Source organism: Arvicola amphibius, chromosome 1, assembly GCF_903992535.2.
Source record: "Arvicola amphibius chromosome 1, mArvAmp1.2, whole genome shotgun sequence".
Lineage (NCBI taxonomy): Eukaryota > Metazoa > Chordata > Mammalia > Rodentia > Cricetidae > Arvicola > Arvicola amphibius.
Genome location: NC_052047.1, coordinates 44,000,676 through 44,025,614, shown reverse-complemented (window position 1 = coordinate 44,025,614; position 24,939 = coordinate 44,000,676). Strand labels below are relative to the sequence as shown.

Here is a 24,939-nt window from a genome sequence, read left to right as displayed (position 1 = left end):
TCAAAATATTATAAACAAATAAACTGTTGACAGGTCTAGATGCTAAAACATGTTCCTAGTATCTATAGCCAAATAATTTCCAGTATTTGGTTATCTGAGTAAATAACTGAGTAAAGATCATCTTAAAACACAGAACTGGCCCTATCCTATAGCCACACTGATGAATATCTTGCATATCACCATAGAAACTTCATCTGGAAATAGATGGAGATAGAGACAGAGAACCACACTGGAGTACTGGACTGAACTCCCAAGGTCCAAATGAGGAGTAGAAGGAGGGAGACCATGAGCAAGGAAGTCAGGACGGCGAGGGGTGTGCCCACCCACGGAGACAGTGGGGCTGATCTAATGGGAGCTCACCAAGGCCAGCTGGACTGGGACAGATGGAACATGTGATCAAACCAGACTCGCTGAATGTGGCTGACAATGAGGGCTGACTGAGAAGCCAAGGACAATGGCACTGGGTTTTGATTCTACTGCGTGTACTGGCTTTGTGGGAGCCTAGTCTGTTTGGATGCTCACCTTCTTAGACCTGGATGGAGGTGGGGGGAAACCTTGGACTTTCCACTGGGCAGGGAACCCTGACTACTCTTTGACTGGAGAGAGGGGGGAGGGGGAGGGAAATGGGAGGAGGGTAGGAGGTGGAAATTTTTAATAAAAAGGAAAAAAATAAAAATAAATAAATAAATAAATAAATAAATAAATAAATAAATAAATAAATAAAAACACAGAAATCAGGTGACAGAAAACACAGGCAGGTTGATATGAGGGTTTGTGCCTAGTCTTATTGTAACTTGTTATGCTATGCACGGTTGATATTTCTATGAAGCCTGCTTTTTGTCTAAAGGGAAATGGAGAAGGAGTGGATCTAAGGAAGACAGGAGGTGGGGCGGTTATTGGGAGGACTGGAGGAATTGGAAATTGCAGTCAGGATGTAATATATGAGAGAAGAATAAATGTTTTTTATTGACTTTATTAAACTATACATTTTTCTCTGCTCCCCTCCCTGCCTCCCCCCTTCCCTTAAATACTCTTCAATGGTCCCCATGTTCCCAATTTATTCAGGAGATCTTGTCATTTTCTACTTCCCATATAGATTATATCTATGCATGGATCTCTTAGGGTACTCGTTGTTGTCTGTGTTCTCTGGGATTGTGATTTGTAGGCTAGCTTTCTTTACTTTATATCTAAAAACCACTTATGAGTGAGTACATTTGGTAATTGTCTTTCTGGGTCTGAGTTACCTTACTCAATATGATATTTTCTAGATTCATTTATTTGCCTGCAAATTTCAAGTCATTTTTTTCTGCTGTGTAGTACTCTATTGTGTAAATGTACCACAATTTCCTTACCCATTCTTTGGTTGATGGGCCTTTAGTTTGTTTCCAGGTTCTGGCTATGACAAACAATGCTGCTATAAACATAGTTGAGCATATGTCCTTGTGGTACAATTGAGCATCCTTTGGGTATATACCCAAAAGTGGTATTGCTGCTTCTGTAAAGCAAAAGACTCGGTCAACAAGACAAAACAGCAGCCAACAAAATGGGGATCAGACAGAGGGTTGATCTCCAAAATATACAAAGATTTCAAGAAATTGGTCATCAAAAAATAAATAATCCAGTAAAAAAAATGGAGTACCGACCAAAACAGAGACCTCTCAACAGAGGAATCTAAAATTACTGAAGGACACTTATGGAAATGTTCAACATTCTTAGCCATCAGAGAAATGCAAATCAAAACAACTCTGAGATTCCATCTTACACCTGCAAGAATGGCCAAGATCAAAAAAATAAGTTGATGACAACTTATGCTGGAGAGGATGTAGGGTAAAGGGAACACTCCTGCATTGCTGGTGGGAGTGCAAATTAGTACATCCCCTTTGGATGTCAGTATAGCAATTTCTCAGAAAATTAGAAAAGAATCAATACTAAAAAGAAGGAAAGGAAGAAGGAAGGAAGGAAGGAAGGAAGGAAGGAAGGAAGGAAGGAAGGAAGGAAGGAAGGAGAAATTTCAGACAGAAAGATTTTCAGAAATGCTTCCAGGAACACATGAAGTTTGCAGTGAGGCATGGACTTGATGAAATTCCAAGAGTCACCCAAAATGCTTAAATGAACTACTTAATGTTATTCCACTTCATAAGTATAAACTCTGCAAGAGTTACAAGAGTATGCATTTGTCCCTATGTGTTGTTGAAATTGATGTTTTGTCTACAAAAACGATCTTAAGATCTACCATAGAATTCATAGTTTTATTTATTTATTTATTTTGTTCTTGTGTGTGTGTGTATTTACCTGTTTGTATTTGTGTGACAACACATATGTATACACAGCTATTCAGTATGTGTGTATGCATGTGGAGGCAGAGTTTGATTCTAAGCATCATTCCCTATGACTCCTGCAAATGTTTATTGATCAGGGTCTTAATAATAGCCAACTTCTTTATAAAACTCATTTTACTAAGCAGATTGCTCTGAATACAGTTGGAATGACAGGAGTTGGGACAGATTTAAGCAAAGCACATTATATTCATACATGAAGTCCTGTAGGGCCCGGGTCTGCCCTTGTTCCTGGGGCTCACCTTGAGGACGGTTTCTGGTCAGATGACTAAGCATCCTGTTTGTTCCTGTGCTCCCTCTGCCCCGCCTGGTGATTTGTTGTAGGGCATTGTTGACTCTATTGTTGGTATGGTAATTTCCCACCTGCCTAGGTGGGAGTCCTTGTGCAGCAGTTAGATATGGTAATTTCCCACCTGCCTGGGTGGAATTCCTTGGGCAGGAGTGTGGGGTATTTAAGATTTTCCCAAAGGCTAAATAAATGGCATTCGGCTGATCTCCTTTCGAATGACCCAGGTCTCTTTGTGTGTTCTTTCAATCTCCAGGCCCTTGTCCGACTCGCGTAAGGTACAGTGGCGCGCGAACTGTACCGAGGGGGTAACACAGAATCGGGTGTTACAAAGTCCTTAAAAAATGCATTGAAATTCGAATAAATTTAAGGCTACGTGAGTAGTAGTGTTCAAAATAAAAACAGTATACATAGCATTATTTTAGTGGCAGGCAAAATGATACATTCTAAGTATTATCATAGTTTATACTATTCATAGTCTTTGAATCCTTTTAGATTCATACTTTTTTTGCTGTTGACATATATATATATATATATATATATATATATATATATATATATATACACATTCAACCTTGGTGCTTTCTTATAAATTCTCCCTATAATATCACTATAACTTTTTATGTTATGGTGTTGATTCGTTTGCCACTTTTGAGGTCAATCTGTAATTTTTTGGCAGTTCTAAGTATGTATAAAACATGGGATGGTTTTTCAGAAGGAAAGTACCATGGCATGAAAACGATTCAAAGAGTGCCGTCTCAGTGTTTAGCAATACTTTCTGGTCGCCCACATGACCTGAGTTCAGTTGCCAGCACCTGTGCTGATCAACTGTCATTTAGCTCCAGTAAATACTATGCCTACTGGCCTCCATGGACAATTCTACACAGGTGGCATACACATAAACATACACGCATCCACATAAAAGAAAAATTTTAAAACAATGTTAGATCATACAAATAATTTTGCTTACATATCTCTGAAACCAACAATTACTTTTTCACTGAATTAATATGAAATATTTTTCCTGCAATTTAAATATCAAAAGTTATATTTTCTTTGAAATATTAATTCTGATAATATTATTTAAAATTTTGGAATTTCTGCAAACTATCTCATTATATAATTGAAGTGTTCAATCAGTCACTTGGTGTAAAAGGCTTACAATTATGATATATTCTTAACTGAATTATTGAGACTCAAAAAGATACTCTTTAGTAAAAAAATATAAGAAGGATTAGAGACAAAAGAAGGCAACTCATGGTCAATATGTTTAAAATACATTTTTTTCTTGAAGGTGTCATAGTGAATCAGATTATTTTGACAAATGATGCATATTGATAAAGAATAGAAAAATACAAGTCTGGATAGATAGTTCCGTGGCTAAGCGCACTGACCATTATTCTGAAGGACTCAGGTTGATTCCGAGCAGGAGCACAACTGGATCACAGCCACCTGTAACCTGTTCCAGGAAATCTAATGCATCTTCTGACCTCCACAGGCACTGTATACCTGCAGTACACAGACACACATGTAAACAAAACCCCCATACTCATAAAATAAACACAATTTTTACTAAAATAAAAAATTGGAGCACTAATGAAATAAAAATACATGTCATACAGAGTTTAAAATGGAAAGTTAGCTGTTTTTTTCCATACTTAAAATGTGTTAAGGTGAATTATAAGACTCTCTGAGCTGCTGGAGAACCATATTACTATAGAATTTGAAATCAGGAAGTTGAAATACTGTAAGAATCAGAGGAGATGAAGGACACCAGGAGAAAATGATACACTGAATTAACTAAGCAGGCCTCACATGGGCTTACAGTGAATGAAACAGTAAACACAGGGCCTACATGGGTCTTCACTAGGTCCTCTGCATATACATTATGGTTGTTACCCTGGAAATTTGGTAAATAGTAAGAATAGGAACAGGTTTATCTCTGACCTAACTGACATCTCTTGAGATAGATTTTTCTTTCTGTTGGGTTGTTTTATTCAGCCTCAATAGGAGGGCTTCTGCCTTGTCATGTTGTATCTAGTTTTGCCCTGACTGACTGTCTTCTCCTGGAGGCCTGCTCCTTTCTGAGGAGGAAATGGAAGAGTGATTTTGGGAGTGATGTGAAGTGTGGGGGAGCTAGGAGGAGTAGCAGGAGGAGAAACTTGTTGGAATTTATTGTATGAGAGAAAAATCTATTTTTTATTAAAAAAGAAAGAAAGAAATCTGTAATTAAGAAATGAGAACGAAGGAAAGTCCTAATACACTTAATCATGGCCATCTGAGTTTCTCTTCTCTTCCTATTAGGAGAGTGATTGCACCTAAGAACATAAGCAGCAGGGGGCAGTGTAAGGGGCTTATGCAAATCAGAACATTGATATCAGGGCTTGGAGAGGACTTGCCAGGTAAACTGTATTGAACATTTGAAAATATTCAGTTTATAGGATCCACTCCTACCACCTTTTATATTCCTTTCTGAACTATGGGGGAAAGAGGTAAAGACTTTCTTTCATGTTATCTTGAAAGTGTTGGTTGCAAATGACATCTAATGGCTTAGATACATCACTGGAGACTTTAAAAGAGGAAATGTAAGAGCTATTGGACTTCTCACTATATTTTGCTGCTCTTGACCAAAAGTCAGTTTTAATGCTGTGACTTTGTTTTGATGGCTCTCTTTTTGGAGTTCAAACTTTGAATAGGCTGATATGCATATATATCTCTAGGGATCCTGCCACCTCTGCACTCATTAAGAAGTATGCAAAACTCAGTGATTCAGTGGTGGCCTCCTGATTTTCTCTTTCCAGATGATGTCAGAGGCTTCGTCTCCTTTGCCTGGCCAATTCACTGTGCAGTGCCCCGAAGTCTAGTTTTCCAATAAAGCTCTCCATTAAATCCTCTTCTGTTTATGTCTAGTGTCATTGCTCAGTGTTAGAGAAAGCAAGATGGAAATTAAAATTGCCTAACAACTGTGGTTAAACACATTAAGAGAGCCTCGGAGGCACCTAAATGCATTGGTGTTTCATTACCAAAATAAATCCATTCCCTTGCAATAATTTAACTAAGAAAGAACTCCATTCTGAGAGATATTAGAAAAATCTTAAGATACAGTAGAAGCTTCCTAAAATAGATACCTATATAAAGGTGAAATAAAAGAAATCCCCAAACATTGGGAAATACAGTGCCCCAAATAGATTTCACTTGTCACTAAATGCAGTACTAGGATGGGATACATCTAACTGAGTTGTTGGACTAAAGTATCCCATGGAAATCCCCCAAACAACCCAGATTGTTGCCAAAACTACAGGATGCTCTCCACAAACTGATGGCAAGGTCCACTTGTTGTAAACAACAGCTACATAACTCGTTGAACAAGGCGAAGTCATACTGGAAACTTCCTAGAGTCTTCATTCCTATGGGTGCTTTTTCTTGGTACTGGAATGTAGTCTACCCCTACTTCTAAAAAAAGGAAACAGAAATGCCAAGCCAGCCAAACACTATGACCTATAATGATGTCCTGCCTGCAGGGTATGTGAGTGCAGTGGTGGCCCAAAACTTGTGGGAATACCCAACATATATTTGATTTGACTTAAGGTCCCTTTCACAAACCCATACGCTATACTGGTTGGCTGACCAAGAACCTTAGACTAGATAACCCAGAGATGTGGGTAAAAACATTTACTTTTCTACTAAAAGAACACAGCAATAAATTGACTTGTAAAGCCCTTCTCTACTCATCATTCGGTGCCTTGCTCAGCCATCATCAAAGCATCTTTTCCTTCAGCAGATGATACAATGAACTAGTGCCAGATGTGGAAAGAGTGATAGACTTTGGAACAGTCAGCCCTAAATGAGATGTCTCTATCAAAGCTTTCTCATCCAGGATCAGGGAACCCTAAGAGGAAGCAGAAGAGTGCAAGAGCCAGAGCACGTTGCTGATACTGATGAAATAAGGCCTTCTAAATGCAATAGGTCTAAGGCATTTATGAACTCATAGAACCTGAGGCCCCATGCACATGACCTGAAGCAGATGGGGTCCAAAAAGGAGAGGTGAATCCGTGTCTCCACACATAACCTAGAAGCTGTCTCTAATTAAAAACCACTTGCAAATAAATATTTTATCTTCCCAAAGGAACACACCAGAGAAACAAACTACTCTTAATGGTAGACTGTAGGCCCAGCTATATATGGCCTGTAATAAAAGAACTCCATCTCACCTTTGAAATTACTTTGTTTCAAAATTTCATGTCAGTGCATTTTCTTTTCTTTTTTTAAATTTTATCTGCTTAAAAATTTATTCTGTCTTTTTATATCTGTTTTATCAGGTTATCCTTCTTTCCTTCTTTCTTTCTATTTCTTTCTTGGTTTTTCAAAACAGGCTTTCTCTTTTTTTCTTTATTTTTAAATATAAAGGCTCTTTGCATATATATTACAACTTCTTTTATGTTTCTTTGGGATTTTCTGTGTGTGCTAAAGAGTGTGTCTCTGCCCATATACCTGTTTTTTTTTTTTTTTGTGTGCTTTTTCTTGGGCTGTTTTCCTTCTGTTTTTTGTTTGTTTGTTTTCTAATACTCTTTTGTTTTTTATTAGATTTTTCTATTTTTATTATTATTTCTTTAGATTCCTGCTTGTTTTCTAGTGAGAGACAGGAAGGGATTATATATCAGGATGGGATACGATGTGGAGTGGATTTCGAAAGAGTAGGGAGGGAACTATTATCAAGATATATTATGTGAAAAAGAATCTACTTTTAATGAAAAAATTATTTTTGTATTTCAAAGATCTTTCCTTATTGTTATCTAAGCACCCTGGCCTTTGGTGGCACACTGCACTTACTGAATTGATGACTGCAACTTCCTTGTTCAATAGAAAAGTAATTTGTTTGCAAAACAATAGCTAACTTTCTATGATCAGTCACAAAGTTGAGTGACAACATAAACTCATTTTCATCTTCTCATTTCCAGTTGCAACAGGAAGGATTTATGAGAAACCAGGTATACAGTATTCCTTCAGTCTTTTGTTCAAATATTTGTTCTAATTACAAGACAGAAACTGCTTTGAAGTGAAAACCATCTCTATTAGAATTTTATAATATTTAACCTGAAGAGAACTTTAAACTGCATCTCATTAAACTATTTTGTTTATTATATAAGATTCCTTTCAAAAAGGAAGCGAGTTGGGAAATGTATATATGTGCAGCCATTCAATAATAGAAGGTATCAAATCCAACCGGGGCTTAGGTTCTACCACAACTGAATATCAGAATATAATGTCCATACACAGCCTGCTGGTCTAAAACATCATACATACATTCTGACTATACTGTGCTATAAAGGATAATTTAATGGGATTACTTATATAATCTATTAGTTTATAAATATAAATGTTACACTAGAACGTCACAATTACACATACATAGAAATTACAGAGAATTAAGACATATCCTAGATGAAAACACACAATTAAATGTATATTCTGTATATTATGAAAAGTACTTTTTTTCCACTATGCATAGTAATCTTATGATGTGGAATATCCCTCTGTATGCTGTTAATACCATTACTTAAGAAACTGTCTTGGGCCTGTGCATGGACTAGAGGGAATCAGGAAAAAACTAAACTGAATGCTGGGATAAAGAAGGGCAGAGTCAGAGAGAAGCCATGGATCCTCCACCTGAGACAGACACTAGGAACATTACCCAGTAAGCCACTGCCATGTGGTGATACACAGATTGATAGAAAGGGGTTAAATTAATATGGAATGGTTAACCAATAAGAATCTAGACCTAATGGGCCAAGCAGTGATTTAATTAATACACTTTCTGTGTGATTATTTTGGGTCTAAGCTAGCCAGGCCTGGGAAGCAACAAGCAGCCTTTCTTCAACAATTCTATTTTTGTGTTGCTACTCTACTCAGGGGAAATGCTGTCACAGAACTTGTTAAGTATTTGAAATAGACTTATCTACACTGCTCCATGTATGTGATATTTTTCTATGTTCAGAATTAAACAGGTGACTTTTCCGAGAAGCACAATATTGAGGAGATTCTAACCATTCAAAGGACAGGATGTTGTAAAAGCAATTTACCCCTAGGATATTTACTTTTTCTAATACACATGCATTCAATTTCTTAATATCTTCCTGGAGATGACTGCTTAGATATTGTGAAGATAGCTATGTGACAACATTTTAGAATTCATCATAAGTTTATCTAAAATGTCAGAGCTTCCCTTGAATTCATTATCTACAGGAAAAGATAAAGAAGGGTATATAAGAAAAGCTTTAGGGTTTCAATTTCATTATAAAATTTTCCAGCTCTTTTAATCACCTTAATGCACCCTAGAGGGTGGCTCTCTCAAGTTTGTGATGGAAGTGCATTATCAAATGAAAGGCACTTTTCCATTTCCTCCAAGAACGTTTTCATAAACAGGAACAAATATTTAGAATCTCAGAGATATTTGTAAATATTGAAAATTTGAATAAATGTTCTCTGAGCACTGTTGACATGAGACAGTTTGGTCATTTGCCAAGAAATATTAGTCAACAAATAATGCAAAAAGTTCACCAGCTGTGTGACTAAACTTCTCAAGTCACGTGATCCTTTTAATGTGAGGAGCATATAGAGTAATGGTAATTCATTTATTCTATTACTTTGATATATTCTGAGAACTTTCTGACCTCTAATATGAGATAAATCATGCTCATATGCATGCATTATGACTACAAAAAGCTCACATATCTAAATCATCCTAAATGCAAAAACCTACCTATAAGATTTAGAACTAATAAATCCATCTTTTCTTTAACTTTCTTATCTGAAAACTGGGTAATTTTCAAGGAAATACAAGAGCACCTTGAAAAATAATGGTTTAAGATTGATGATTTTCCTTGAGAAAATACCATTGATATAAAATCATAATTTTTCAATGTTATTCAAAATAGACATTTTCAAGCTAAAATGTATTTATATACCAAATTATGCACTAGGTAGCCTCATTAGCCATCATGTTATGTATAGATAACATAGGAGTAGGTATGTGCATGCAAACAAACACACCACATATAAACACACACACACACACACACACCCCACACACTATATCAAGCTAAAAGGAACACAGGCTTCAAGTCTGACAGGGACAGTCAACATATGTCAGATACTTTGCTTTCTTCTGACTCTACAACAGGAGTTGGAGCAGTCAGAGTGACTTTCTCATCTCACCAGAGATAAAGAAACTTGCACTTAAAATTAATGATGGACTTACCAAACTTATGATTAAACAAGTATAAGTGGAAAAGCTGATACCCAGCTATGTTTCATTTAATGTCCTGCTTTTCTCTTCATGTCCATTTAAAACAAAGTAAACCAATTTTAAAACTAACTAAATGGAAGGGTGTTACTTTTGTTGCCATTTATGGTTTGGAAGTCCAGATATGAAGATGAAATTTCATCTTATAATCCCCCAAATCTAAACAATAAGCAGCTAAACTGGACTAATACTCTTCATCTCTATCACTACCAAGCCTGCCTTTACTTCCTCCCTTTTCTTTCCTCTGCTTTGCTCCATCTGTTGCCTTCATTCTTTATTCTCTGAGACAAAGTTCAGCTTTCTGAACATGCCGGTAGTGATGAGTATTTCACATTATTTTTTCCCACTAATCTACTGTTTCCAGACTTGTATAGGATACCTCCTCACACTACACCTTTCAACAATCCTCTAACGTTTTTGCCTTCTGTTTGTTTTCTTTTTTTCATTCCACACTAGAACACAAATCTTCACCATCATTGGCTCTAAGATATTTACTTTCCAAACTGTAGGTGTGTTTACTTTAGCACCCAAAGATTATTGAACCAGTGATCTTACAGAAATCACATAAGGAGATATGCTCTGCCCAAATTCAAACATATGTTAATTACATCATATTGTCCTATAAATATCAACTACAAGAATTTGAAAGTTGAAATAGTATGTTAGTACCACAATGTGTGGAAGTAGGTATGGGTCTGGAAATAGTTAAAACAACCAAATTATTATAAGTAAAGTACTATGGTCAGAGTTATGTCATCCTGCTTAGGAACAACTGTGGATCTGTATATTATTTAAACAGAGATGTTCAGACTTGTCAATATCACAATTCTATTTTCTGCATCGTGCTACATGTTATCTGAAAAAATTGATATGGTTATCTCTGTTCTCATATATATATATATGAGAACAGAGATATATATTCTGTTCTAGATCTGGGAAGATAAAGTGATGTCCTATTATTCATTAGGCTCCTCCAGACTCACAAATCACTATTAAATAAGAACTCACAGAGACATGACTGAGATCTAGTCCTCTGTACTGCTTGGCCATTTTTCTTCCTTTATTAAGTTCTAGGGGAATTTCTGAAAATTTTATTTTTTCCATATATAAGCTATAATTGTTTTCTCCTTGCAAGAGGGATATCTAAGAACTAGAAAAGACCAGAAATTTCAAGTTTATGAAGAACAGTGGTTGTTCATAAAGATTCTCTGAATTTCACTAGACTATATTTCTAACAGAAGAAAGATATCTGAATTCATAATTGTGCCATGTCCCAAAAGACATAGGCAAAATAAATTGCTTTTACTAGCCCAAAGAAGTATTTTCTATTCCCAAAGGACACAGTCTCTTTCTGTTCCCTAGAGACATCTACCTGTTAAACACAGTACTCCCAGGTTGGAAACATGAAATTTCATATGTAAACCCTTAGCAATAGCAGAGTCTTATACATTGTTAAATTTATATGGTCATTTATACTATGCTCACATTGGTAGACACATCCCAATGAGAAGTAACTCTTAAGGATAGGCAGGCATCATGCCCACTAGTAGATATTTAAGAAAAAAAAATGAGCTCATTGGTATCTTTGGAGATTCCTTGTCTCTTAATGTGTTAGGACTTTCTCTCTTAATTTTTAATTTTTCTCTTTCTCTTTTTTACCCTACAGATTCTATATACATATATATTATGGCTTCCAGTTTTGTATTTTGACAGTATAACTGAGTATGTTAACAAATTGATCACTGTGTTTATATCCATTTATTGTCCTTTTTCTTGGATCTTCTACTTCTATTTTGTCCTATGTTGATATATTTGTTTTGGTTTAGCTCATTTTATTATATTTTATTACTGTTCCTTAGATGTCTGTTTGTTTTCTAATGAGAGACAGAAATGGTGGGATGCAATTGGGAGAATAGGGTAGGAGGAATTGGGAGAAGTAAGGGAGGTAAAACTATAATCAAGATATAATGTATGAAAAAAACTATTTTCAGTACAAGAAAAAAGCATCCCTGTTGGGAATGTGGAGCACTATTTATCTCCAAAGCATATATCCATCATGAAAGACATTCATTGTTTTAGGTATAAATTTGAAGAAATACTAACACAATTATTCTAAGCAATTAAACCATAAATAGTAACAAATAGTAAACCTTAACTTGGTTACTTATACATATTAAATCTATGAGTATTTGAAAAGTAGTGGGAGATTAGTTTCCTTCATTGTGTTTGGTATTGTCAGTTCAGAGTGGTGACTGAAAACCATTTTTGGCATAGGAACATCCTTGATTTCTGAACATCATTTAGGATACATTCAATCATGGATATGTTTGTGTTCCATTAGAAATATAAAGGCAAGTTACCATATCACCATAATTACCATATTATTCAGTGATCCATTTTTACCAGCTATTTTTCCTCATCACAGCAAAAGCACGGTTGTTTGTTTTATAGAGAGTACACAGAGAACAGGATGCTTTGTAATTTTGTTTTCTAGGCAGCCTTTATATTTAGGTTATTTTTTTTTCTTTTAAACACTGCCTGGCCCATTAATTTGTAGCCTCTTATTGGTTAATTCTCACATCTTCCTTTAACCCATATTTAGTAATCTGTGTAGCACCAAGAGGAGTGGCTTACCAGGAGAGATCTTAACCTGCATCCATCTCGGAGAGGAGAAGCATGGTGGCTGCATATGGCGACTGCCTGAAGCATCTCCCCAACTCTGCTTCCTTATTCCCACAATTCTGTTCTGTCTACTCCACCTACCTAATTTTTTGTCTCTTAAAGGGCCAAGACAGTATCTTTATTAATAATGAAAGTAACACATAGACACTCCTCCATCATTTCCCCTTTAACTTTAACATAGCAAAATTACATGTAACAAAAGAGTTATCAAGCAAGAATTACAGTTACAATATTTAAATCTATTTTATCTTTTATCATAACTAAGGACAACTATAACTATTGAACCATTCTTCAACTCCATCAAAGACTCCAGAAGGATATAATACTACCTAAGTAATTTCCTGCTTCATGGAAATGTCTGCTGGACACTATGGGCCTGAAGGCCAAAGATGGATGCCCCAAAGGTGCAGAGGAACTTTGGGTGACTGTCCAGGCAACGAGTTGTCTCTGTCATTTCTAGAGTTTGAAAGTTCCATATATCTTGTTTACTTAGGTTGTATTTAGGTTATTAAGAGAGCAATAGTCTTTTATTCTCTGCATTCCAATTACAATGAGTACTCATTTCTTCTCCTGGAAGCCCTGCATTTATAATTAGATATCAAACTTTATCACTGTGGCTATGACGTATAGGAGGAAAGACAGTTAATCCATCCTGAGTTGTCCTTTACTTATTTTATGTATGGCTGTTTTACCTGTGTGTGTGTGTCTCTGCACCTCAAGTATATAGTGTTCACAGAGGTCAACAGAGGATGTCATATTTCCTTGGAATGAGGCTAGAAAGGGCTGTGACCCTCTAAGTGGGGACTGGAAATCAATTCCATGTACTTTGGAAGAACAACCTTTCTTCTTAACTGGTGAGTCATGTCAATAACCCTTGCTATTTTTAAGTCACAATATGTGTATGTATGTGTGTGTGTGTGTTTGTTTCTGTGTGTGTGTGTGTGTGTGTGTGTTCTGTGTGCAGGAATATCTATGCACAATCACCTGTACTTATAAAGTTACTTTTATATAGTGAGAAATTATTCAATATTTATTCATTGCTCTCTATAACCTAGGCCTTTAGTTGCATTGTAAAGATAGAACTTGTGATTTAAAAGAACAGGCAGTAGGAATAAAATGTAGTCAGGTAGGTAACTATAGAAACAAATGTTGGGATACTCAAAAGTCAAAGACCTGATTAAGGGTTGGCAGGTGACTTTTATAAAGAACTAATTGTTATAACAGGGCCCAAAGAAGAAGTATTCATTTGGACAAACATAAGAAGAACATTTCAGAACAATGATCAGTATACAAAGAGCATAGGCAGCCTCGGCACCTGTAACAGATGATGAAAGGCAACTGCCACTAGGTTTCATCACCCTTGAAGAAAATGACTTTCACCACCAAAGATGAATGTCTTGAAAATGTGAAAAAGCTTAATGGTTTGTGACTATCCACCTGTTGATGTAAAAATAACCAGGGCATTCATTGACGAATTAAAATGTTATGCCTATTGGGTGTCTATGTCACTTAAAACATAGAATCATGAATAGAAGAATTTTTATGACCAAAGATCATACATTATGATAAAAAAGATGAAAATAAATGAATTATTCACTATATTTTTGAGACTGACAACAAGAAATTAAGTAGACTGGCAATGGAAAAAGTATTGGAACACTATTTTACCTTGAAATGTTTATGATGCACTTTCTGATAAAACTGGACTAATAATCAGAAGTGTGACTGATATAAAGGGACTACGTGATATAAATGTTCCAGGAATGTCAGATAGTCCATTGCCAGAAGAACAACAGTTAGCAAGTTTCTGATAAGGGAGTAAGCACTGATAAAGTTAAAAACATTTAACAGGCATGGTGGTATGGATGTAGTGGAGTAAGCAAAGAAATTATGATAGAGGAGACGAAAAGAAAGGTGAGAAAGAAACAATAACAGTGGTCTAACCTATTAGAGCAAAGAAGGTCAGGCCACGTGTTTTGTATGTGTGCTTGTGTGTATCAGTAGGTATTGACTTGACAGTATTTACAGATTCAGTATGCCTGGCTGGCACCACCTTTGTTGAGGATGAATTTGTTTGCATTGAAATGAAAATCAAAGACTGTATTAGAAGTATAGCTAGAAAGTTTAAATTATGCAAACTGTAAGCTTACATGGCTTATTGAGTGTGAATCACCACACACAAATCATATGGGGGATGCATAAAATGGAGTTCAACAACAAACTTACAAATTTGAATAGTTCCAGTAGAAACATAAAACAAGGTCAGAATTAATGTCTCCCTATTTTGGCAAATAAAGTTAGCATCTTAAGAACTGCAGTGTACCCTTCTATAAGTCTTTAGAGTCATAGTCTCCAGTTGACTACTGCTTCTCAAAGCAACTATGGCATCTTCTGCTAAGGTTATATTGTTCTTAGGTAGCCAAGTAGTCGCATATGCTACATTTGAGATTATCTACTACTACTTTGCTTTTCTATTGGATAGTATAGCTTGTGAAAAAAAAGTATGTTAACAGAACAAATTGTTCAATAGTTTGATAAAATGGAGAGGCCTCCCCCACCCCAACCACCAAAAAATCTTTTTTTTTTTTTTTTTTTTTTTTTTTTTTTTTTTTTTTTTTTTTGCCAGGTATCTCTGAATATGCCTTCTCTAGGTGACTTGAAGCTGGGTTTTATCACATTCTTTCAACATCTAGTATGTGAACTTTCAGAATGGATATGTGTGAGACACAGAGAGAGAGAGAGAGAGAGAGAGAAAATGGGCTGTAGGATAGGAAGCAGGGAGAAAGGCAAAGCAGAGAAAGATAGGGAGACAGAGTGTAAAAAGAAGCAATGCCTTTGACATCACGGGATCCTAGGAGGAAATATACTTCAAATTTTGATGTTTTTCTCCATTTTAGAGAAAGCTTTCTAATTACAAAATTTCTTTTTTTCTTTCTTCTCTCCAATCCCACCTATATACCACTCCCTGCTATCTTTCAAATCCATGACCTCATAATCTTCTTGTAAACTCAAGTACAGTATTCTATGACCGATCTTCCTTCCTTCCTTCCTTCCTTCCTTCCTTCCTTCCTTCCTTCCTTCCTTCCTATTTTTTCTTTCTTTCTTTCTTTCTTTCTTTCTTTCTTTCTTTCTTTCTTTCTTTCTTTCTTTCTTTCTCTTTCTTTCATTCCTTTGTGTGTGTCTCTGTGTGTGTATATGTGTGTATGCATACACATGTGTGTGCTTGGGAATGGAGAGGTCTCACTCAAAATGAGCAAATTACAGCATGTTTTGGTTTTGGTTTCTTTAGTTTTGCAAAAGTATTTAAAGGTTGGTGCCCAGTTCTTCCTATTAAGCCTTCCGGGACATTAATAAATACTCTTTTCCTGAAACCAAATGGCAATATTCATACATTTTAGTTTCAAGGAATGACTAGATTTTAATATAAAATCAATGATGAGAAAACAATAGATTAATTTTGTTACTTTCTCTCCTTAATACACAAAGCTTTTCAGGAGAAAAAATAAGTTCATTTCCAGGAAAGAGTAGGACACTATTACAAACATCAGATAATTCTGACTAACATGAATATGTTTCTAATGCAGTGATACTCAGTATTCCTTTTTTCTCAACTCAGATATAGTCCCTCAGCCTACTGGCTATGATCCTTCCTGGGTTTAAAATTTTGATAAATTTTTATCATGATGATTTTGGGTGAAATTACATGTTTTTAAATAATTAACTAAACATTATCTACCCTGGTTATAGATTTTGTGGCTATCCTTTACATTTCACAACTTAAATAAGATGGTCATTCACTGGACATGCAGCCTTTATAGTTCAGTTCTGTGCAATTCCTGGTGTGGCACTCATTATATTAAATTTTGCAGTTAGTAATAATGCAATCACAAGTAGAAATCTAACACAGATACTAACGTAAATATACATACATATCCCAGGTTGAGAGGAATAGCAAGAACATAACCCATAACATTTATTCTTCTAATAATTTATAACTCTTGGGGATGTGTAAAAACATCAAATATTTAAAACATATTTGAGTCAAAATCCTGCCACAGCAGCAAATAGCAAAATAATAGTATTCCAAATCAAATAGAGTATAAAAGAAAATCTACAAGGTTTTTATAGCTTAGTTGACAGAAAAATATGAGAATTCTATTATAGAATGAGAATGTTAATTATGGATTTCTTGTCAGAAAAGATGAATGCATGTGTAGCCATGATGTAACTGGGTGTCTGCCTCCCCTGGATGTCTCAGCCTATCAGGCAGGGATTTTTTTAAGTTTTATATTATTAATGATAAAAGAAAATCACATCCCTGACTGCAGGTTTGCTAAATTTTACTTTAACTACCATGCAGATGTTTTGAAACAGCAAGAGTCTTCTGATTAATAATTTTCTCATATACCATAAATTAAGATACTGATATTGATCCACTCTTCTCCTTGCTGGCTCATCTTCCTTCTTCATGATACAACACTGTTTCTTCAATAAAAATATCAGTTTGCTCTATTCAATTGGCTATTTACAAATATCTGAAAGAAATAAGCATTACCTAGTTGTGTTGTTAATCTAAGTCTGTGCAGCTGGGATAGTGTTCCCTCTAAATGCTTGCATTCTAATATTAAGGAATTCCAATTGATGATTGATACATCTGTCCAACATCACTCAAGGATGTCTAGTCAGACTGTATGCCACAATCCTAATATGAATTGTTCCTGGGGGCCCTATTCCAGATGGGTTTGAGGACCTGGGATGGACACAGGAAGATACTGTGATCACCTGCTGTCATTCAATAAAAGTGGCCTCAGATACCTGGAGCCATCTTTATTTATCCAGTTTCAGTGGTTTCCATGAAAATTTTAGAACTAGTTTTTACTTCCTAAATTTCTAGAAATGGTTAGAGTTTTTATCAGTTTTTTCTTTGTCTCTTTCCACTTAGACCTCCCTTCTCTCCTATGCATAGCTTTTACCTTTTTGATCAATATCTCTATTGTCAGAAGCATGAACAGTTTTGTAAGCTACAAAGGAAATTTTGTAAGTAGGCACACCTACAGAATAGAGCAGTGCATCCATTTGGCATATACATTTAGAGCACTATGCAAGGTGAGGGACAGTTTTGCCTCCCGTAGTTAATATTTACACTGTTAGAGTCTGAATTATCAAGATCAAATCACCAGCCAGAGCTGGATGAATCTGTTCCATATTTTGCACTGTTCTATCCCCTCTAAGGGCATACCAGGTTTTAACATTTATCCTATAGGCAATATAACTTGGACACTTACTCTTATTAGTTGGTATTGCTTGTTGCTTGGCTTTTGGTCAAGCTCCCTTATTTTAACACATAGCACACATGATCAGTTGCAGAATTACACATATGTTTGGGCAAGCAGGTCAGGGTCTCCAGGGATTTTCCTGTATGGAGAGCTATAGTAGTATAGTATTTGTGGTTTAATAAATAAAGCTTGTCTCAAGATCATAATACAAAGCAGCCACACTGGTCAGTCATACAGGCCAGGCAGTGGTGGCATACACCTTTAATCCCAGCAGCCACACTAGTTAGCAACAGAGGATGGGTTGTGGTAGTGCATAGCTTTAACCCCAGCACTAAAGAGGAAGTTAAGATGGGAGAAGGCAGGTTTTGGCTCAGTCTGTCTGAGGATCTGTGGAAGCATGATTGCCCATTTTGGTCTGATGTAGATTAGAGCCAGTGACTGGCTACTCTGCTTTTCTGATCTTCAGCTTGAACCCCAATATCTGTCTCTGGTTTTTATTATTCATGCTACATCTAGTGCCCAATATCTGGAGTACAAATTCATGAAAAAGTCATAAGCTGGTGGCTGTAAAGCCACCAGCATAGACAGAGCTACACGCGGCCAGAGTCACCACACTACCAGCTAGGCTTTTTTCTACTTTCCTTGTGGGCTCTCCCTGAACCACCTTCTTCAGTTGCTGCAAAACTAGGTGGCTGCCTTTAAATCCAGTCAGACGTTTACTGTTTTATGCAGTAGAAATAAGCCTCACATGTTCATCATAATCAGCTAAAGATTTGGAAGATTGAGAATTCTTTAAGGAGGAAGTTAGTTAAAAGAGAGATTATTTTCTCACATTAAAAAAATGGAAAATACTAGTACAATGAAGGAATTTGGATCTCTGTGATAATACATTAGACAGATTGAAAATGGAATGACTAAATGAGGGGCTAATTAATTTAGATGGGATTTATTTAATGTCAATTGTAAACATTACCCACTTTATCATTTTTTAATCCCTAAGCAAGTTTGTTAATCTGAGTGCTAACATACAAGTTTTATAAAGCTTAAGAAAACAGATCATAGAGATATTTAAATACAGAGAGAAGAATTTAATAGAGAATCAATTTCAGCATTGTTTTATAAGGTTAGAGAGGAACAGCCTAATGTTTTCAAACAAACAATCTAAATATATCCAGTAACCTTACAGGAATTGCCAAATGATGGAGTCTCTGTAAGAGTTGAGTGGACTCCTGTACCAATGGTAGATTTTAGGAGATTCAAGTAAGCGATTATCTTATATGGCATGCACTCACCTTTTCTGAGGCAAATGTTAAACTCGTGTTCAGGTTGTAATAGAATTATCCCTAAAGACTGGGCAGAATTGATTAAAGCTGTTTTAGAGCTCAGTCCATGATTACGATGGAGAACCTGTTTCAGAGAAGAGAAGAGACAAGACTGTTGAACAACGGAGTAAAGCAAGAGATATGGAAATCTCTCAAGAGCAACTTCTTGGAGAAAAGATTATGCTACTATATAAAAGCAATCCCTATATGATGGTAACATCCCGGCTTTAAGCTGTGCAGCAGCTTTGAATGCGTAGGACAGAATTGAAGAAGTAGAAAAGATTGAATCATTTACTAAAGTCATACAGAGCCAAAAAGAAAGTGTTATGGAGTTCTTACAAAGGTTGAAATCAGTAGTGAATAGAATGATACCTAATTCAGAAACTAGACAATAATGATTGAATCTCTGGCTTTTGAAAATGCTAATTTTCAATGCAAAAGGCTAATTAGGCCATTAAAAGCAAGAATAGCATCCTTGTAGAATTAAATCTGAGAGCCAATAAATATTGAATCCCATGATCATAATGATACTTCAAAAAGAAGTATCCCTAGGTGTGAAGAAGAATCAAAATGTCAAGTGTTTCAATTGTGGCAAATGAAGTCATCTTAAAAGGGATTGTAAACAGGGCATTCCTAGAAAAAAATGTTTTTTCTAAGTATAATGCATTGAGAACACCCTTCCCTTCTAGATTATGCAGGTGTGGCAAAAGTAGGCATTAGAGAAATGAATAAAGACCAGCAAAGGATTTTCACGGTAATCCTTTTCCAGCAGAAAATTCCTTGAGTGGCCTTTCGCAGGCGCCTATGCCAAATCCAGTTCAGTCATTTCCTTCCATCGTAGAGGAAACTCCTTCCCAGAGCAATTAAAGAACCTCATGCGTATAGTAAGAATTCACACAGCTGTAGGAGAGAAAACAAAAATTTAGAAGGGGAAAAAGTCGAATATTTTGGCAAACTTCTATACATGAACAAAGACCAAAATTAAAAATATAAATAAATGACCTTGTCATTGAAGGACTGGAAGGCACAGGTGCAGATGTAAACAATAATTTCACCAGAATATTGCTATCAAAATTGACCTCTTCAGGAGGTAAATGTTCAGCTTTTAGTGATGGACTTTATCTCAGGTAAAACAGAGTGTGAGATGGGCTGAATGAATTGGGCCAGAAGAATAGAGTTATGTGATTAACATAGCAATGAATTTGTGGAGACAATTTGTTTTAGCCAAGGCATACACAGATTAACATTCCACCAGTCTTAGAAGCAAACCATAAATTAACGTGTTTCTGGGAAAATATTTCAACATAAAATAAAGAACAATCACTGAACATTCAGATTGTACAAGACCAGGCCACAACAGCTGCTGATCTTCCATAGGCACCAACATCCTTATCTTTAAAATGGTTGGCAGAAAAACCTGTGTGGTTTGCACAATGGTCTTTAATATCAGAGAAACTGTAGACTTTAGAATAGCTGGAATAAGAGCAACTAAATGATCAGAATATTGAAAACTCAGCTAGTCTTTGAAATACTCCTATATTTGTTGTTAAAATGAAATTTGGAAAATTGGGAATGGTAACAGATCAAAAAGCTGTTAACAAGGTAAGCCACCAATGGTCTCTCTACAGTCTCAAATTGCTTTTCCTTCTCTATTACCTAAAGGATGACTTCTTATAGTTATTGATTTAAAAGATTATTTCTTTACCTTATGTTTAAAAGAAAAAGACAGAGAAAAATTTGCCTTCACAGTGCCTGCTTATAATAATTCTCAGACTGTTAAAAGATATCAATGGAAGAGTCTCCATCAGAGAATGTTAAATAGCCTCACCCTGTGCCAATAGTTTGTACAACAGCCATTGGAAATGATATGTAAGCAATTTCCTCAATCTGCAGTTCACCATTAAATGGGTGACATTTTACTATTGATTCAAATGTAGATATGTTAGAAAAATATTTGAAGAAGTAAAGAAAATATTGCCTTTTTGGGAATTACAAATTACTCTTGAAAAAATACAAAGAAGAGATTCTATTAATTATATAGGTTTACACAAAATTAGACACCAAAGGGTGCAAATCAGAAGAGACCTGTTACAAACTCTTAATGGTGTTCAAGGATTGCTAGCAATTCCAAACTATGGCCTACTATTGGTATGAAACTTGATGAACTTATTAATTTAAACAACATCTCAGATGTTACCAAGAACTTAAATTGTCCCAGAAAATAACTTTTAGCTGAAGATGAGAGAGATTTGGCTTTTCTGGAAGAGAAATTATAGAAGGCACATGTGCATCATGTGGATCCAAATCTTAATGGCATTCTGGTCATTCCCCTAAAGAAATTTTATTTTTTAAAAAATTTTACTTTTTAAAAACAAAAACAAACTATATGTTTTTCATTAAATATACCAATCCAAGTTCCCATTTCCTTTCCTCCTCCCATTTCCTCCACATACCCTCCTGTTACACCCCCATCCAGTCCTCAAAGAGGGTAAGGCACATTGCTTTGGGGAAGGACCAAGGCCCTCCATACTATATCTAGGCTGAACAAGGTATTTATCCAAAGAGAATAGGTTTCCAAAAAGCCAGTACAAGCCACAGAGATAAATCTTGGTGCCACTACCAGTGGCCCCTCAGTCTGTCCCAGCCCTGCAACTGTCACCCACATTGAGAGGGACTAGTTTGGTCCTGTGCTTGCTCCATCCCAGGCCAAGTGGAGTTTATGAGCTCCCATAGCTCAGGTAGACTGTTTCAGTGGGTGAACCCATCATGGTCTTGACCTCTTTGCTCATATTCTCATTCCTCCCACTCTTCAACTTTCGGAGGTCAGTTCAATGATCCAATGTGGATCTCTGCCTGTTTCCATCAGTTGCTAAATGAAGGCTCTATGGTGATATTTGAGATATTCATCATTCTGACTGCAGGGCAAGTCAAGATCTGTCCCCCTCTACTCTATTGCTTAGGTTCTTAGCTGGGGTCATCCTTATGGATTCCTGGGAATTTCCCTAGAGCCAGGTTTCTTGCTAACCTTATAATGGCTCCCTCAATCAAGATATCTCATTTCTTGTTCTCATCTTTGTCTTTCCTCCATTTTGACTATCCCATTCCCTCAAATTCTCCTCACCTCTCTCCTTCTCCCCTCCTCTTCTCATTCCACCTTCCCTTCTCCCCCCACCTCCATGTTCCCAATTTTGTCAGGCAATCTTGTCTGTTTCAACATTCCAGGTGGATCTATATATGTTTTTTCTTAGGGTTCACCTTATTACTTAGCTTCTCTAGGATCATGAACTATAGGCTCAATATTCTTTGTTTAGAGCTAATATGCACTTATGAGTGAGCACATATCATTTTCTTCTTTTGGGGTCTGGGTTACCTCACTCGGGATGTTTTCTTTTCTTTTTGTTGTTGTTTTTATTTTTTTCTGGTGAAAAATGTATATTTAGAATTTTAGCCGGCTGGGCTCAGTTTAGATGATTCCAATTTTGTTGGCAATATCCAGATCATCATAATAAGGAGTCAACTGAATATACGCCTTCTTCTTTCCATCGGGCATTATGAGGGTGTTGACTTTGGCCACATTGATGTCGTAGAGTTTCTTCACAGCCTGTTTGATCTGGTGCTTGTTGTCCTTGAGGTCTACTTAATGAACACAAGTGTGTTGTTGTTGTCTATCTTCTTCATGGCTGACTCGGTGGTCAGGGGGAATTCGATAATGGTATAGTGGTCAAGCTTGTTGCTCCTGGGCATGCTCTTCTGGGGGTATTTAGGCTGCCTTCATAGCCACAGGGTCTTGGGCTGCCGAAAGGTGGGCAATGTGCGGATCTTCTTTTTGTGGCTGTGGACTCCTTTCAGTACTGCCTTCTTGGCTTTCAAGGCCTTTGTTGTAGCTTCGGCTTTGGGAAAGGCAGGAGCTTCCTTCTTCGCTTTTGGTGCCATCTTGATGAAAAGAGGATAGTGTTTTCCAATTCCATCCATTTGCATGCAAAATTCAAGACGTCATTGTTTTTTTACAGTTGAGTAGTACACTAATGTGTAAATGTGGCACAATTTCTTTATCCATTTTTGGTTGATGGACATATAGGTTGTTTACAGGTTCTGGTTATTACAAATAATACTACTATGACCACAGTTGCAAAAAAAGCCTTTGTAGTATGATTGAGCATATTTTGGGTATATGCCTAAGTGTGGTATTGCTGGATCCTGAGGTAAGATGATTCCCAATTTTCTGAGAAACTACCATAATGATTTCCAAAGTGGTTGTGCAAGTTTGCATTCTCACCAATAATGGATGAGTGTTCCTCTTTCTCCACATCCTTTCCAGCATAAGCTATCATTGGTGATTTTGAATTTAGTTTTTATGACAGGTGTAAGATGGTATCTCAGAGTTGTTTTGACTTGTATTTCCCAGTTGGTTAAAGATTTTGAACATTTCCTTAAGCATCTTTTGGCCATTTGAAATTCTCCTGTTGAGAATTCTCTGTTTAGTTCTGTACTTCATTTTTAATTGGATTATTTATAATTTTGAAGTCTAATTTCTTGAGTTCTCTATATATATTGTTTTGAAAAGAAAAAAAGATACAGATATGATAGGATAAAAGAGTAGATTATTGAATCTACTTTGAAATAAAGGATATTGTAGTTATGATAAAATAAAAAGGTTGATTATTGAATCAACTATTCAAAAGTAACTACTAGTTTAAATCTTTTACATTGGATTGGACTTTTGTATATCATATACAAATTTTGGATATTGATATAAGTTTGAGATTAATTTTATTAAAACAGTGTATATACATTTCTAATCTTGTTCAAGGTATATATAAACAATGATGGGCAAATTTCTAGTTATTATTACCAACTGTTTAGGATAGTATGGAAATGCACATTAGTTACCTAACACAATTGAACTTATGTAGTCACATTAGGCATGTTTTCAAGGTCAAACAAATATTCAAATATTTCAGAAATCAACAGAATCTGGCTACTAAGGTATTTTAATAACATGGTTTCTTTTTTTATGACAAAGAGACACATCTGTTCCTGGCAAAATCAATCTATTTCATAGAAGATAATGGGCATCGAAGAAATTCCACATAGAGTTGACTTTCTTTGTGACAAAAGTAAGTCACTGGGCAAGAAAACGCCTTTGCCTTGACTGCTGACAGTGTGCTGTCCTAATTGGACAAGCTGTTAGTATTCAGGCATCTTTACTAGTCTGACCTGGGGGTATGCATCTCCAGCTGCAGCCACTAAGATCACCACCTGTGCACATTCACTATCTTCCCTTTTAAAAGAGCCCTGGACACCCTTCCCCCTCCCTCCTTATCTCTCTGTCTCTGACCGTCTCTCTCTTCTCTCTTCTCTTTTGCCACTCCTGTCCCCAGAGGCCAGGCTCGCTTCTCCCCTCACGCTTTACCTCAATAAAAAGAAAACTCTCCACTTGAGCTCTGTAGTGTGGCATCCTTCTCTCATGAGCCACTTTTTTCTAAATTACGACATTGGTTGCCTGCCCAGGAAGGATTTTCTGGCACTTCCTCCTGCCCACAGGCAATTTAAAGCACACCAGGATCCTGGAATCCTGTCCACATACCACAGCCTCATTTCTCCAGATCACTGGGTGATTTCATCTAACACAATATGATTGGTGAGCCAATACCCTTGTTTCAATTTTGGTTATTTTGCATGAGTGAGGACTTGTCTACTCTCTTGAGTATGCTTCTTGCCTTTTGGCTTTGTT

The 24,939-nt window shown here is 36.3% G+C and overlaps 1 pseudogene; it reads right to left on the bottom strand.

The window, feature by feature from the left end:
- Window positions 1–22,668: 22,668 nt before the first annotated feature.
- Window positions 22,669–23,138, bottom strand: LOC119807042 (annotated as a pseudogene).
- Window positions 23,139–24,939: the final 1,801 nt, after the last annotated feature.